Source organism: Macaca fascicularis, chromosome 5, assembly GCF_037993035.2.
Source record: "Macaca fascicularis isolate 582-1 chromosome 5, T2T-MFA8v1.1".
In the NCBI taxonomy this organism is placed as follows: domain Eukaryota; kingdom Metazoa; phylum Chordata; class Mammalia; order Primates; family Cercopithecidae; genus Macaca; species Macaca fascicularis.
This window is the reverse complement of record NC_088379.1, coordinates 167,980,082-167,996,347: the sequence shown is the minus strand read 5'-3', so window position 1 is coordinate 167,996,347 and position 16,266 is coordinate 167,980,082. Positions and strand designations below refer to the sequence as shown.

At 36.4% G+C, this 16,266-nt stretch overlaps 1 long non-coding RNA gene across 1 annotated transcript in view; it reads right to left on the bottom strand.

Annotated features, from left to right (window-relative positions):
• The window catches only part of LOC141410354 (uncharacterized), a 75,307-nt gene extending 74,960 nt beyond the window's left edge, over nt 1–347 (bottom strand). The window contains exon 1 of the long non-coding RNA XR_012435193.1: nt 93–347. This is a non-coding gene — a long non-coding RNA (uncharacterized lncRNA). The remainder of the gene's footprint in view (nt 1–92) is intronic.
• Nucleotides 348–16,266: the final 15,919 nt, after the last annotated feature.

The window sequence follows — 16,266 nt, the reverse complement described above, 5'->3', positions numbered from 1 at the left end:
TGTAACTGTATTAGTCAGGGTTCTCTAAAGGGACAGTACGAGTAGGATAGATGTATGTATGAAAGGAAGCTTACTAAGGATTATTGACTCACATGATCCCAAGGTGAAGTCTCACAATAGGCCGCCTGCAAGCTGAGGAGCAAGGACGCCAGTCCGAGTCCCAAAACCTCAGAAATAGAGAAACCAACGGTGCAGCCTTCAGTCTGTGGCTGAATGCCTGAGAGGCCCTGGCAAACCACTGGTGTAGGTCCAACAGTGCAAAAGCTGAAGAACTTGGAGTCTGATGTTCCAGGGGAGGAAGCATCCAGCATGGGAGAAAGATGGGAGCCAGAAGATTCAGCCAGTCTAATCCTTCCACATTCCTCTGCCTGCTTTTATCCGAGCTGCTCTGGCAGCTGATTGGATGGTATTCACACACATTGAGGGTGGGTCTGCCTTTCCCAACCCACTGACTCAAATGTTAATCTCCTTTGGCAACACCCTCACAGACACACCCAGGAACAATACTTTGCATCCTTTAATCCAATCAAGTTGACAATATTAACCATCACAGCAAGCAACCAACCAACAGTTTACAGAATATGTGAAAATATTTCTTATTATAAGACATCTTCCCTGCAGTCAATAACTCAAAGCTTTCACTTGTCTTTTCCCTACAAAATGAAGTGATTGACCTAAATGCTTGGTAATGCCTGATTTAATTTAACCACAGCTTTTGGTGATATTTATAATTCTGAGCAATCAAAGATCTATACTTGTAATACTATAATTTTGTCTTGATTTTGTACTTTAATAGATTTTTCACTAAGCACTTATTCTTTGCATTGACATGGCAATCTACAAGTGAAAAGGAGTGATTTTAGGAATGGATAGAGTTACATCAATATGGCTCTGTGTAATGCAATATTCATTTGTACTCATATCAATTTCATTCTTTCTCTCTATAATCAGCTGTTTCCCACCAACATTTAGAAGAAACTGTTTCTATCATCTGCTTTACACTGAAAACAGAATTTGTGTTGGTTAGTTTACTCTTTTCTTTCCTTTTAGACAAGAGTGAAATCTAGTGACTGATTTTCAGAAAACAACACAAGTTACTTATTTCTCTTTCCTAGTTCACTAAGTGCAAGCTCACATATAAATCAAATTGTCAGAAGTTGTTCTTTTTATTGGTATATCCTTCAATGTCAATTCTATCTGAGGCACATTCTTATAACTAGATTATGGGAAATAGGAACTTAAACATTTTCTAGTGAAACTGGCAACACTTTTAGCAACTAATCAATCACTTTGGTCTTGTGATTTGTAGAATCTACTTTCCTGATACTCTCACAGTTAAATGAAATAAACGTCCTTTCAAGGCCTGTTCAATACAAGCTCCTAGGATTCTATTTGCATATACCAAAAGGTAAAATTCGAAAAGGAAATTGTTGTCGCCCTCTTTTTTTTTCTAATTTGAAGAAAAATTAAAATTATTTTTGCCAGTTCTCAGGTCCGGAAAGTCACTGATATGCTGCTATTTATGGTTAAAATTTCAAGTAAGTGGATCTGGGACTGTATTCCAGATGAAATGTCTTTTCTTAGCAACGTAAATGACTCTGTGCTCTGCAGAGGAATTTAAAAAGAAATACATAGATCATACTGTATGGCAGTTCTAAGGGCAAAACCGAAGAGAAGAATAATACAATGAATTATTTATGGAATCGAAAATCCTAAAATAACAGCTCTGAGGATAAAAACTAAAGAGCTTTACACTACTTTGTATCAGGTATGGCAGAACAGAAAGTAATTATCAATTAAGCATATTACTATGTTACTAAAATAATAGAATATAAATAAAGTTGATGAGTAGTAAATTACGCAGTCACAAAATCCTTGAGAAACAGAGGTAAATGGTACAAATAATCACCACCATCTCTCTTTATCTCAATGATACCTGAAAGAAGCATATGTAATTTAAGGAAAAGATCACCTCACATCACAGTTTGCCTATTTCTCTACTACAGTTCTTGGCATGTTGCATAATTATTATTTATCTCACTTTTCCCCTCTACATCACATTAATTATTTATGCTTGGCACTTAGTACTAAATACGTATTTGTGAACTGAAACTTAATAAGTGAATGACTGAGGAAAATTTAAAAATACACCACCTCATTGATAGTTTTGTTTTTCTCAATCTTCAGTGGGCTCCAAAGAAACCTGAATTTTTTGCTCACTAAAAAGTCTATGAGAGTTTAACTCAGAGTGACAGGGTATTGGAAAACTAGTTATTGCCTGGGAGGTATGTAGCCACTGAAGAACTTTCTGGCAGAACATCCAAAGGATACATCAGTTTGAAAAATCTTCCCTTGTGTCTGCATATTACTTTCAGATGCCTTTGAGAGAAGCATTTGTCTGAATTCCCTCCTTGGAATGGAGTTAGAATAGGGGAAGAAAGTCTGGCTTTATGGGGACTCTTTTGTAGTACGTGTGCTTGAAGGTATTTTAGAAAGAGCATTTTATAGATTGCTAGGTCAAAACCAAAATCAACATTCCAAAAAGCATTCCGAATCCAAATGAGGCAATATAAACAAAGAAAAAAAAAAAAAAAAGAAGGCAAATGTGAAGGCTTGGAGCTCGGGAACCAACGAAGAGAGTTCTTGCAAAGACAGAAGGAAGACAAGTCTAGAGAAATCTCCACAAAAAATATCCTAGAGGAGATTTTTTTTTTTTTTTTCATTTGCTGCCTTTGTCCTCTGGAATTATCCTGAGAGTAAATAAAGTTCCATTGAAGAGTGGGCACTTCTGGGTTGGGCATTGCTTTTTATTGGAGTATTAAAGTGGTGAAAATGTGTATTGCTATCCTCCTTCCGAGACTCACTAAATCAAAATCTCTTAAAAACAGGGTTCAGGGGTGTATGTTTGTGTTTCACAAGCTCCACATGTGAAACTTATTTTCTCTACAGAAATGGAATTAATGATTCCAATAATTGAAACTCTTTATTTCCCCATTACACTCTTAGGAGTATCTATTTAATTTCAGCCTTCAAAGTCAAACGTGATACACAAATCAACACTTCAGAGTTTATTAAATAAGCAATAAGCAGTTTTCAAAGGGCTCACAGCCATGTATTTTAATCTTGTGAATAAACAGATCCAGGGGTTTGACCCTCCCAAGCCATAAACCTACTTTTCTTTCATTAATCTTTTGTATTTTTTGTTACAGTTCCATTTATTTCTGCTCTGATCTTTATTATTTCTTTTCTTCTACTAATTTTGAGTTTGGTTTGCTTTTGGTTTTCTATTTTTTTAAGATGCATTTTAGGGTATTTATTTGAAGTTTTTCTACTTTTTTGATGTAGTCACTTATTATAAACTTTCCCTTTAGTATTGCTTTCGGTGTATCCCACAGGTTTTGGTAGGCTGTGTTTCCATTTTCGTTTGTTTAAACAATTTTTTAAAATATCCATCTTCGTTTCTTCATCAGCTCACTGGTCATTTAGGAGCACACTGTTTAATTTCCACATGTTTATATAGTTTCCAAAGTTCCTCTTATTATTGATTTCCACTTTCACTCAATTGTGGTAACAGAAGGTATGTGATATGATTTCAAATTTTTTGATGTTTTTTAAGACTTGTCCTATGGCTTAACATATGGTCTATCCTTGAGAATGATCCACGTGTTGAAGAGAAGAATGTGTATTCTGCAACTACTGGATTCAATGTTCTTTAAGTGTCTATTAAGTCAATGTGGTCTGCAGTGCAGATTAACTCTAATGTTTCTTTTTTGATTTTCTATCAGGATGATCTGTCCAATGCTGACATTGGGTTGTCAGGATCTCCAGCTACTATTGCATTGGCTTCTATCTTTCTTTAAAGATCTAATAATATTTGCTTTATATATTTGGGTGCTCCAGTGTTGGGTACATGTGTATTTACAATTGTGATTTTCTTTGGTTGAATTGAACACTTTATCATTATATAATGACGTTTTTGTCTTGAAGTCTATTTTATCTAACACATCTGCTCTTTTTTGGTTTCCATTTTCATGGAATGTTTTTTGTCAACCCTTTATTTTCAGTCTATGAGTGTCTTTATAAGTAAAGTGAGATTCTTGTTGGTGACATATAGTTGGATCTTGTTATTTATCCATTCAGTCAGTCTTTTGATTGCAAAGTTTAGTCCATTTATACTTAGTGGTATTATTGATATTTAAGGGCCTACTACTGCCATTTTGTTGTTTTCTTGTTATTTTATGTCTCTTCTTCTCCTTCCTTCCTTGCTTCCTTCCTTCCTTCCTTCCTTCCTTCCTTCCTTCCTTCCTTCCTTCCTTCCTTCCCGTAAAGGTGATTTTCTCTGGTAGCATGTTTTAGTTTTTGATTTTTATTTTTTTGTGTATCTATTGTAGGTTTCTTGATTTGATGTTACCACGAGGCTTGCAAATAATATTTTATAACCAATTATTTTAAACGAATGACAACGCTGGTTACAACCAAAAAAACAAAAAACAAAAAACAAAAAAACACAACGAACAAACAAGGAAAAAGAAAACTAAGGAAATCTATACTTTAAGTCCATTCCCTTCCTCCCGTTGACTTATTGTTGTTTCTATTTATATCTTTTTATACTACCTATCTTTTGAAAAGTTGTAGTTGTTATTTTTGATGTTTATATTTTAGTCTTTCTACTTGACATATCAGTGGTTTACACTCTGCAATTACAGTGTTAGAGTATTCTGTGTACTTATCATTATTAATGAGTTTTATACATTCAAATGATTTCTTATTGTTTAACATCCTTTTCTTTCAGATTGAGGAACTTCTTTCGGCATTTCTTGTAGGACAGTTCTGGTGTTGATGAAATCTCTCAGCTTTTGTTTGCCTGGGAAAGTCTTTATTTCTCTTTTTGGTTTGAAGGATATTTTTGCTAGATACAGTATTCTAGAATGAAAGTTATTTTTCTTTCAGCACTTTGAATATGTCATCCCAGTCCTTCCTGGCCTATAAGGTCTCCACTGAGAAGCCTGTTGCCAGACATATCAGAGCTCCCTTGTGTGTTATTATTTTTTTCTTTTTCCACTTTAAAAATCCCTGTTGTATCCTTGATTTTTGGGAGGTTGGTTATTAAATGCCTGTAGGCAGTCTTATTTGAGTTAAATAAGACTCTGGTATTCTATGACCTTTTTGTACCTGAATACTGATATCATTCTTTAGGTTTGGAAGGTTTCTGTTATTTCTTTGAATAAACTTTCTATCCCAATCTGTCTCTCTGTCTCCTCTTTCAGGCCAGTAACTCCTTTATTCACCCCTTTGAAGTCATTTTCTAAATTTTATAGGTCTACTTTATTCTTTTTTATACTTTTAACTTTTTTCTCTGCCTGTATATTTTCAAATAGCCTGTCTTCAAACTCACTTATTCTTTCTTCTGCTTTATCAACTTTGCTGTCGAGAGACTCTGTTGCATTTTTCAGTTTGTCAACTGAATTTTTCAGCCTTAGAATTTCTGCTTGATTTTTATTAAAATATCTCAATCTCTTTGTCGAATTTCTTCAGTAGTATTCTGATTTCCTTCTCTGTGTGTTACTGAAGTTCACTGAACTTCCTCAAAACAGCTATGTTGAATTATCTGCCTGAAAGGTCACACATCTCTGTCACTCCAGGATTGGTCACTGATTCTTTATTTAGTTCATTTGGTGAAGTCATATTTTTCTAGATGTTCTTGATACTTGTAGGTATTCCTTAATTTCTGGACATTAAAGAGTCAGGTATTCTAATATTCACAGTTTGGACTTGTTTGTGCCTGTCCTTCTTGAGAAGGATTTCCAGGTGTTCAAATAATTGAGTATTGTGGGCCTTGTGCGTTGGCTCACGACTGTAATCCCAGCATTTTGGGAGGCTGAGGAGGGCAGATCACCTGAGGTCAGGAGTTTGAGACTAGCCTGACCAACATGGAGACACCTCGTCTCTACTAAAAATACAAAATTAGCCAGGTGTGGTGGCGCATGCCTGTAGTCCCAGCTACTCGGGAGGCTGAGGCAGGAGAATCGCTTGAACCCCAATCATGGAGGTTGTGGTGAGCCGAGATCGCGCCATTGCACTCCAATCTGGGCAACAAGAGCAAAACTCCGTCTCCAAAAAAAAAAATTAAAAAAAAAAAAAAAATTGAGTATAGTAATTTAAGTCATTGATCACTGTAGCTGTAATTGCACTAGGGGGCGCTCCAAGCCCAGTAACGCTGTAATTTTTGTAGCCTGGTAGAGGTGCTGCTTTGGTGGGCTTGTGTAAGACCCAAGAGAACTCCCTAGGTTCCTAGATTACTAGGCAAAGTTTCTCATTCTCTTCCCTCACTTTCCCCCAAACAGAAGGAGTTGCTTTCTCTGTGCTGGACTGCTTACAGTTAGGGGAAGGGTGACACAAGCACTCCCATGGCTACTAGAGCTGACGTCTCACTGGGCCACGTTCGCCCCAAGTCCACTGGCTGTGATCCCAAAGCAGCACCAGGACTTGCCCCCGGTTTTCTTGTGACTCTACTGCCTTTCAAATTTATTCTAAAGGCCCCAGGTCACTTTAGTCAATTGGTGGTGGAGCTAGCTGGAAATCTGGTTCCTACTGCTAGGGTGGAGGATTCCACTCTGGCCCAGAAATGGTCTAAATGCTTCCTCTGTGGGCATCAGCAGAATTCTGCCTTGTTATTCTCCACTGTGACAAGGTAACACTGAGTTCCCATGCAGAGTCCCACAATTACTCACCGTCCCCATCCCCCAAGTACACAGATGTTCTCTCTGTGCTGTGCTGCCAGGGGATGGGAGAAGGGTGGTATAGGCAATGTAAGACTGTCTTTCTCGCCCTCTGTGGTGCCTCTTTCCTTAATATGCCATTAAAACCAGGTGCTGTCATTGCTCACCTGTATTTTGGTTCGTATAAGGGTGCTTTCTTGCATAGATAGTTGTTCAATTGGTGTTCCTGTAGGGGGAGGATCACTGGAGGGTTTTATTTAGCCATGCTCCGCCTCCCTCTGGATGTGTATCTTTTGAAATACATTTACAGTCATTCCAACCCAGTATTTATGGAAGCTAACCTTAGAAACTGACTTGTATATCTCTGCATCACAAAAATATTAAATATATATTTAAAATATAAGGAAGCATATTTAATTACATTACTGTCATTAAACAGTAATAACATAATGAATGTTAGTGAAAGGAAATGCACTATAGCATTTACAATGAAAATTAAAGGGTATGTATTATTCATTTTTATTAGAGTCTTCTAAAATGTACATTTAATATAACATTTATAATGTGTATAATACTATAGCTAGTATATAATATATACTATTTACCCATCAATAAATATCAGGATTAAATGCTATAATTTTTTGAACTTATGGTGTATACATTATATCTTTTAATATAAAAAAATAAAAAAGGGATAGAATTGGTGAAGAATATTTTATTTAGCTTTTATACCCACAGACATGATCTTTAAATCCTGGTCATCCTTCCATTTTAAGGCTATGAATTAGGGGAATCCTGCCTATAACCTGTCAGGTTAAATTCTGTGGCTGCCCAGAAATAGGCATTGTGAGGTTATTCCTGAATCTTGACATGACCCAGCACTGCCAACTGTCAGTGAGAGCGTGACAGAAGAATGGCTCTCAGAACTGAATTCTGTGGTTGGAGAGTGCTCCTAATGAGCCACAAAAACAAAACAAAACAAAAAACAAAAAACAAAACAAAAGACTTTTTTTACTATATAAATTTATGGGAAGAAAGAAGCCAATAAGAGTTATCTTATTTAAATAACATAGCATATTATACTGTACATTTGTGTTATGGAGGATGGATAGAATACCTAAAATTTCTTGTCCACTTAGTGTGTGTCTACTTTTAACAATTACTCAGTTACTCATGATAGCTCAGCAAAAATCTAGACCACCTTAAAAGAACATATTTTAGATTATCTAAGTGGCAAATACATTTTTAAAAATTAAAAAAAAAAGGAAAATCATATGCTAAGATTTTAGATGGAGAAGCAGCCTCGTCACTTATCTCTCCATTTTCCACAAGTCCTTTTTCATTTGATCCACAACTCTTTCTAGATTTTTCAGCATCTCCTTGGTGCTGTTCACAAACCCAGAGGCAAAGGATCCTCAGTGGAATAGTGAGTCTGCACGCTTCACGGCAGCCTCGAGAATCTGAGGCTCTTTCTGAGGATCTTAGTTTTACTTTCTTTGGTTCTCCTTGATCTCATGTTTACAGATGATCCATCACAGTGCATACTGATTTCCATTCTTAATTACAGGATAGAGTACAGTGAATGCTACATAATATTTTTGACATTCGGTCATTCCAATTTATTGAGAAAGCAACAAATTCATGCTAATGGTATTCTTATAGATATAACATTTAACAGTTTTTATTTTATAAGAATACAGTATTAGGTTACACAATTCTCAGTCTGAATTTTCTCTCTCAAAGTATATTTACAATCTATTTCCATGGTTAAAAATACATTGCATAGTATCATATCGTATTTGTTAATTTAAAGGATGAATGTTTTTTCTCTCTCTAATAAATTATTTTTTTAAATAGGAACAATCACACCAAATGTTTAAAAAGTCAATTTAATACTATACAAAATAAAGATTGTTACAGAATAAAGTATTAACAGATACTTTTAAATCCATTTGTTTTTAAGGACAACAAATTTAACCAGTTGAAATGTGTTATATCTTTTGTACATGACAGGTATAGAGAAATGATTTATTAATTTGAGTGAGATTTAATAATACAGTTTCATGAAGCATCTGGTCCTACTGCTGACTAATCCTATTTATTAGAGGTATAGACAGTATGACATGGTTACCAAAACAGTGGTTCCATCATCAGACTGTCTAGCTTTGGATTACAGGGGTGATGTGAGGCAATTCACAAAGGGTCATTATGAAGATCTAATGAAATTATAAACAGAATGTCATTGGCACATAGTAGCATGCATTAAATGATAGTTCTTATCATTAATTTGGTTTTCATGTTACTAGAAAGCTCTTTCTTATAACAAGTTGAAAACCATCTACCTGTGTTCCCCAACTTTTGTTCCTTGTTCACCCTTCTGTGTGAGCCTATATAATGGGATTTCTGGGGTAATTAAAGAAATTATCTCCATCCCTTCATTCACATCAATCTCCCTTTCAGTCTTGCAGTAGTGTCTTCAATTTAATAACTAGAGTTTATTTTTCCACAATGTGATATTATGGCAGATGCACCTCAGAGACTTAATGCATTCGTTGATCACAAGTCTTTAATATCTCAGTGTTATTTCATTTCATGACTCTACAATAGGCCCCGTGACAGGATAGGAAGGGAAAAGGGCTAAAACCATAGTTTGGGCATTAGTCCTGAAGGGTGGTCCTCCATTTGACTAAATGGAATTTCTCAGTGCTTTATGTTTAGCCCAAGCCCCACTGTTCTGTACCATTGCACTTTTGATCTTGGCTGCATTTTGAAAGTTGGGCTGCACTGTCAAATATTATGTGATTAATCCTTTCTCAACTTTGACAGGCTGTCAAATCCAATCATAATAAGAACGTGCATAAATATGTGACCTGCCCCCTTTTTATTGCCATATATATATGACAAAATAGAAAGAGAGGGTTAGAGTTTGAAATTGTCAGGTCAAACAATTTGATTTTGCATTTTGGGGTCTTGCAGATTTGGTCTGTTTCTCCAGCTCACACTGTCATCTGAGGCAAGGCTGCTTCCTTCAGTCCTTGGATTCTTCGCCTATGATAGCTCTGCTATTCTGTTTGTACTCAGAGGCAGCTGCCTAGAGGCATGGGAACTGCTGTGGCTCTGTACTCATCTCTGGAAAATCTTACTTCTTTCTAGAATGTTATTCTTTAAGTGTTTGTGTGTGTGTGTGTGTGTGTGTGTGTGTGTGGTTGTTACTTTTCATTAACTCCATGGAAAAGAATGGTTCTTATTTTGTCCAGGTTTCTCTTATTACTGTGTTTTCACATCCTAGCAACTGGAAGCAGAAGAATTTCTTTTCTTTTCTTTTTTTCTTTTCTTTTTTCTTTTCTCTTCTCTTCTTTTCTTTTCTCTTTTTTCCCCTCTCTTCCCCTCCCCTCCCCTCTCTTCTTCTCTTTTTTTGAGACAAGGTCTCACTCTGTTGCCCAGGCTGGAGTGCATGTGCAGTGGTGTGAACACGGCTTACTGCAGCCTCAACATACTGGATTCAAGTGATCCTCCCACCTCAGCCTTCTGAGTTGCTAGGACTACAGGCATGCACCACCTTGCCTGACTAATTTTTGTATTTTTTACACAGATGGTATTTCACCATGTTTCCCAGGCTGGTTTCGAACTCCTGTGTTCAAACAATCTGCCCACCTCAGCCTCCCTAAGTGCTAAGATTAGAGATCTGAGCCACTGCTCCTGGCCAGAAGGCATTCTTTCATATAAGAAAAATAAGTTTTATCAGAAAAGTGGTGTTCTGTCTCTAATGTTGGTACATTTTATGTTTATGGGAAATAAATAATAAATCATAATGGATTTTAAGAATCCATTAAAAGAATATTAAGGCACCAATTAATTGTGTATTTCCTCATTTAAACCAAGTTGCAAAAGTGACTTTGCAAACTGATTGCTCTTTTCTAAAATATAAATAGAATCATTAAGAACTAAAAATAGTTTTAAAATGATCTCATGTTTTTTAGGTCAGCTTGTGAGGTTTCGCTGATGCTTTCAGTGAGATAGCTAACTAGGTTGAAAGTGTTCCCATCATAACTGGGGAAAGCAAAACCTGGAATCCCTCTCTGAATTTTTTTTAGGTAATCTTTGCTACTTCTTGGTTATGTTAGCAGTATAAATGTTTACTGATATATTTTCTCATAACCAAAATTTTGGTTCACATTCTTGAAGAAAACACTCCTTCGGCCTTACCTTAGAGGAAGTTAATTAACATTTGGATTATCTAAAGTGTCCTAATCAGAGACAATCTAGGGGTGGTTTGATAGCCTTTGAACACTAATCAGAAGCTCTCACTCCAAAGGCTTTAATGTAACTACCTGTAATTAACCCTAGTTGGTCGTTAATTAGCACAGTAAATTCTTAAGAAAATTGTCTTAGTCCATTTGGGGATGCTATAAAAAATACCATGAACTGGGTGGCTTACAAACAACTGAAATTTATTTCTCACAGTTCTAGAGGTTGGGAAGTCTAAGATCGAAGCACCAACAGATTTGATGTCTGATGAGGACCTGCTCCTGATTCATAGACGGCTGTTTTCTTGCCGTGTTCTCACTTGGCAGAAGCAGGGAACTCTGGTATTTTCAGGCTCTTATAAGGGCACTGATGGACAGTAGGAGTATCACCATCTTGGACAAGCACTGTTATTTTAAAATTCACCTTAATCAAACACCGCCTAAATTCAAAGGGCATCAGCCTTATGGCTAAGGTCAGCATGACCATAAACCACATATAACAGCTCCAACCATAAACATACCAAACTCTTCCCAGACCAGAGACATGCTAGCCCTCAGATAACCCACCTCTGGCCAGAAAGATGTCAGCCCCAAGATAACCTCCCCTCCGCCCAGAGACATTCCAACCCTGCCATAAAACTTCTCTCTCACACAGAAACATTCCAAGCTTGGAATAAACTCCCTCACCCTAAAACCAATATATACTCTTAGTCGGTAAAAGAAAGCCCTCCTGACTGAAATCAACCGGAAGTCCCTCTTGGGTTTTGTCTCTAAAAACATTTGACTGTTAACCTGTGTTTTGTGTTTCTTTTCTCTTTCTTTAACTCTTAACACTGATCTCAAACTTACACTGCCAAAAGATCTTAGAATTGATACTGTCACACTGGGGATTAGGATCAACACATGTCGATGATTTTCACTGATGAAATGAAAAGAGTTCAATGTATGTGAAATGACTAGAATTATTGTACCACCCCTTCCAAACTTTTCTGAATAAGGAATAAGAATCTAAAAGTCAAGTAGCCTATACATTTCTGAATAGCCTGGTAAAATTGTGGATTACATGTGTCTTTTGAAGGTTTCTGTCACTTGGTTCCATCTAGAAGATTAGCTGAATTTTGTCACTACAATATTGTAGTATCTGTTTGGTTATATTCCTTGTTGCTGGATTGATAAATAATAACCTTAGGTATTAATGCCAACCCTGTACTTATTTCTAGTTAATCAAATAGTAATAGGAAAGGAGAGGTTGTAAGTATGTTGAGTGTTGTAGTTGACATGGCAAATGAATGTGCAGAATAAATGGAATACAAGGAAGACCGGGCACTTCTAAATGACTACTAAAACAGAAATGAAGAAATTCATAGAGAAGCTGCTGCTTGAAGTAAGCTTTAAAGATGAGTAAGTAGTCGATGAAGGAACAATAGTGCAGGGCTGGCTATGGCAACAGAACAGGTGAGAGATTGTGTTATTTTCATGGAAGTGAAAGTAACCCAGTGTGACTGAAGAATAGGCTGTCTTCACATGAAATAGTTTGTCCACCTTGTGAACAACTTTGGTTTTATTTTCAATCATTGCAAAGTAATGAAAAGTTTTTATGCAAGGCAATAGATTGAATTTGCACCTTAGATAGATTATTCTGATAACGGTGGCCTTTCCTGCTAGCAAAAAGATCAGTTAAAAGATTGAAACAGAGACTGTTAGATGTTCACCAAACCCATTTTCTCTTTCTCTCAAACACACACTAGATTATATAACGTGGACAAAGCCATAGAAATGAATTCCAGCCAAAGGGAAGTAGATAGAAGTGAAATGTGTTATGTCCAGGCCTGCTGCACAAAACCTGTCGGCATGTAATTCTGCTCGTTCTTTACTTGTAGGAAGCAATACGTAATATGATAGAACCACTAGATGGATGTTGCCTGGGTTGCTCAGTCATTATTTGAAGGAGAACCACCTGTGACATTAGAAAACCTATTTGGACATTTTGTGGGTAAAAATTAAATTTCTGTTGTGTCAAGCCACTGAGATTTTGAGATCAATATGATATAGCAGATTCCTTTAAACACAACATATTATTATTAGAGTTTTGTGAGGGATGACAAGATCCTGAAATACTACAGTGGTTGTGAGGACAGAAAGAAATGGCCATTTACATTAGATGTTTAGGAGATAGAAGTATGGAGGGAATGTTGACTGATTTAACGTGCAGTAAACAGAAGCACAGAGGATTCCTTCTAACTTTTCATCTTGGGCAAGTGGGAATATGATAAAGTAGTAACAGGAATCACTGGGTGACATAAGGTGTTTTGGAAAGATAAGTATCAATATGAACCTACTGCTGTTAGGTGTAACTGTTTGGAAGATTGCTTAATTTGCTTATACTTTTTTATTCTTTCCCATTTTTTGCCGTGTTAATGTGGGTAGAGTATACTTCTTTGCTCCATTGATTTGGGGTTGGACCATGTGATTTTTCTTGGACCAGTGAAATGAGGGCAGGAACTTTGGTGTTCCAGTTTCAAGCAGAGGTGTTAATAGAAACCACTCCCCGCGAGTGCTCTTACTCCCTAATGTAAGGACATCATCATAACCCAGGAATTACTTCTTCCACCATCCCCACAGTTATTAAAAATAATCTGGAGAAGAACTGCCACAGTTGACACTCAGATCGCATGAACAAGAAATAAATATTTGTCCTTGTAAGTTATGTGAGTTATGCAGTGTTATTACAGAAAAAAAATTGACCTATTTGGAATAAGATAGTTGAAGCATCTAACAGGGAGCTGGGAATACTATTCTAGAGAAGAAGAAGCTGAACATACAGATTTTGGTGTTGCAGTAGTTAAAAGTTGTTAATGTGAATAAGATCACTAAGGTAAACCAGAGAAGAGAAGAATTCCAAGGATGCAAGGAACCCTAAGAGCAGCAACAATTGAAGTGTGAGCTGGGAAAATGGTTCAGAGTGGAGAATGAGAATGAATAGTCATTGTTTAAGAAAAGAATCATGAAAATGCAATGTATGGACGGGGGTGGTGGCTCACGTCTGTAATCCCAGCACTTTGGGAGGCCAAGGCGGGCAGATCACGAAGTCAGGAGTTCGAGACCAGCCTGGCCAACATGGCGAAACCCCATCTCTACTTAAAAATACAAAAATTAGCCAGGTGTGGTTTGGGCGCCTATAGTCCCAGCTACTTGGGAGGCTAAGGCAGGAGAATCACTTGAACCCGGGAGGCAGAGGTTGTGGTGAGCCGAGATCGTGCCCTTGCACTCCAGCCTGGGCAACAGAGCAAGACTCTGTCTTAAAAAAAAAAAAAAAAAAAAAAAAAGGGAAAAGGAAAGAAAATGCAATGTAATGAAAATAAAGGAATGGCAGTATCTCAAGGAGGGTATTGCGAGCAGTATTAAACATCACAAAAATGTGAGGTAAAAAATGCTGAAAATAATCCTTTGAATAATAGAAATTAGAACACATTGCTAAAAGTCACACATTGTGATACCATTTCCGATAGACTTAATACAGTCTGTACATGTATTAATGCTTGTTTTATTAGTGCTTGTTGAGTGAATTTTTAAAAATTTCATTTTATTTTAGTTTCCAGGATACATGTGCAGAACATGCAGGTTTGCTACATAGGTAAACGTGTGCCATGGTGGTTTGCTGCACCTATCAACCCATCACCTAGGCATTAAGCCCCACATCCTTTAGCTATTAAATGAATGTATTTGTCCATTGCATTTACACACGGAAACAATCCTGGCATTTATTCAGCATTTATTACAGTTAAACTTCTATATTATGTGAACCCAAAACATTATTGTGTGCCTCGAAAACTTACTGCTTTACTTTTAATTGTATAAAATAATGAATTATTAAAATTATATGTTAGACATTGAACTCAATGATGCTTAAGGAAATTTAATGCTTAAAGAGAAAATATATCTTTTGGCTTTTATTTCAATTAAAAAATGGCTCTAAATTGGAAGATTTCACTCACTTAGACAAATCTTTTAAAATACCATTTAAAAATGACAGTAAATCTTGTTGACAGCATTAAAAGTATATGTATGTGCTCTTTTAGCTTATTGGAATATAAAAACAAGCATAAGCTCCTTTAGAGCACTAAGGAAAAACTGGAACATTTTGTATATAATTGGCTTGATTGATTACTTTCTGGGAACCAGAGATTCATAAGCTTTTATGAATCATATCATGGATGAAGCCTATTTTCATCAGGAAACTTTTATGACTGCTGGTTTCTTTAGGGAATTTCCATACAATTTTTCAGATGGTGTCTTCCTGTATTGCCCAGGCTGCTGTCAGACTCCTGGGTTCAAGCCATTCTTCCACTTCAGCCTCGTGAGGAGTTGGGATTACAGGCACCCATCATCATGCTCGGTTCTTAGAGAATTTACTTGATGATAAATACTGAATATTTTGTTTAACAACTTGCTGCCTAAAAGCTTCTGCAACGTGGAGTTTTGTCATGTTGAAAAGCTTTCAGGAAGCATGGCAGAAAAGATTATTAGCATTTAATTTACTGAACTGGAAAACACAACAATGGTTTTTATGGTCTAGAAAGATATTATGAACAATATTTCTGCAAATATTTTATATTTATATTGCTATTCTGGTGTTCCCAAACACTAAATATTTCTAAATTTAGGGTCAACAGTGTTATGTCTTATGGACTCAGTCTGAATATAATAATTATGAAATAAACATGTGTTTTGAGGACAAACATTCAGCGATAAACTGCAAAAGCTCCCAAGCATATTTCTGAGGCACCCAGGAGATTATTTTGTCATGCTGAAGATTTCAGCCTAAATAAAGATAGTATTTTTCTTTCAGGGAAATCCGAGCTCCTGTAAGCAAACTCTAACTCATGAAACCCAGGAAAGCTGAGCTAACTCTAAGAGTTGACCTTGATAGAAGACTGCAGACTACAGAGTTTCTCTGTTGAAGTAATTGCATTGTGGTATCTTGCATTGGACATCATGAGTTGGGTCCTTCATTTGAACTAATTGATGCTTTCCTTTCCCTTTGTTTAACACTGACTAAAAACTGAATGCTTGCCACTAGTATACAACTTCTGCATACCCGTGCACTTCTGCTCCTACAAGCCCTACCACAAGTCAACCCTGTTAGCAATTAAACCTGTTATGCTGGTTGATTTGCTCTTGTAAGTATATAATTTACCTCTTTCCAAAAATGGTAAAATATGAACTAGAAAAAAAACATGAAAATTAAGTGCAATATCTTTGAAGACTTAAAAAATACTTTCAAAATATGTGTGCATTAG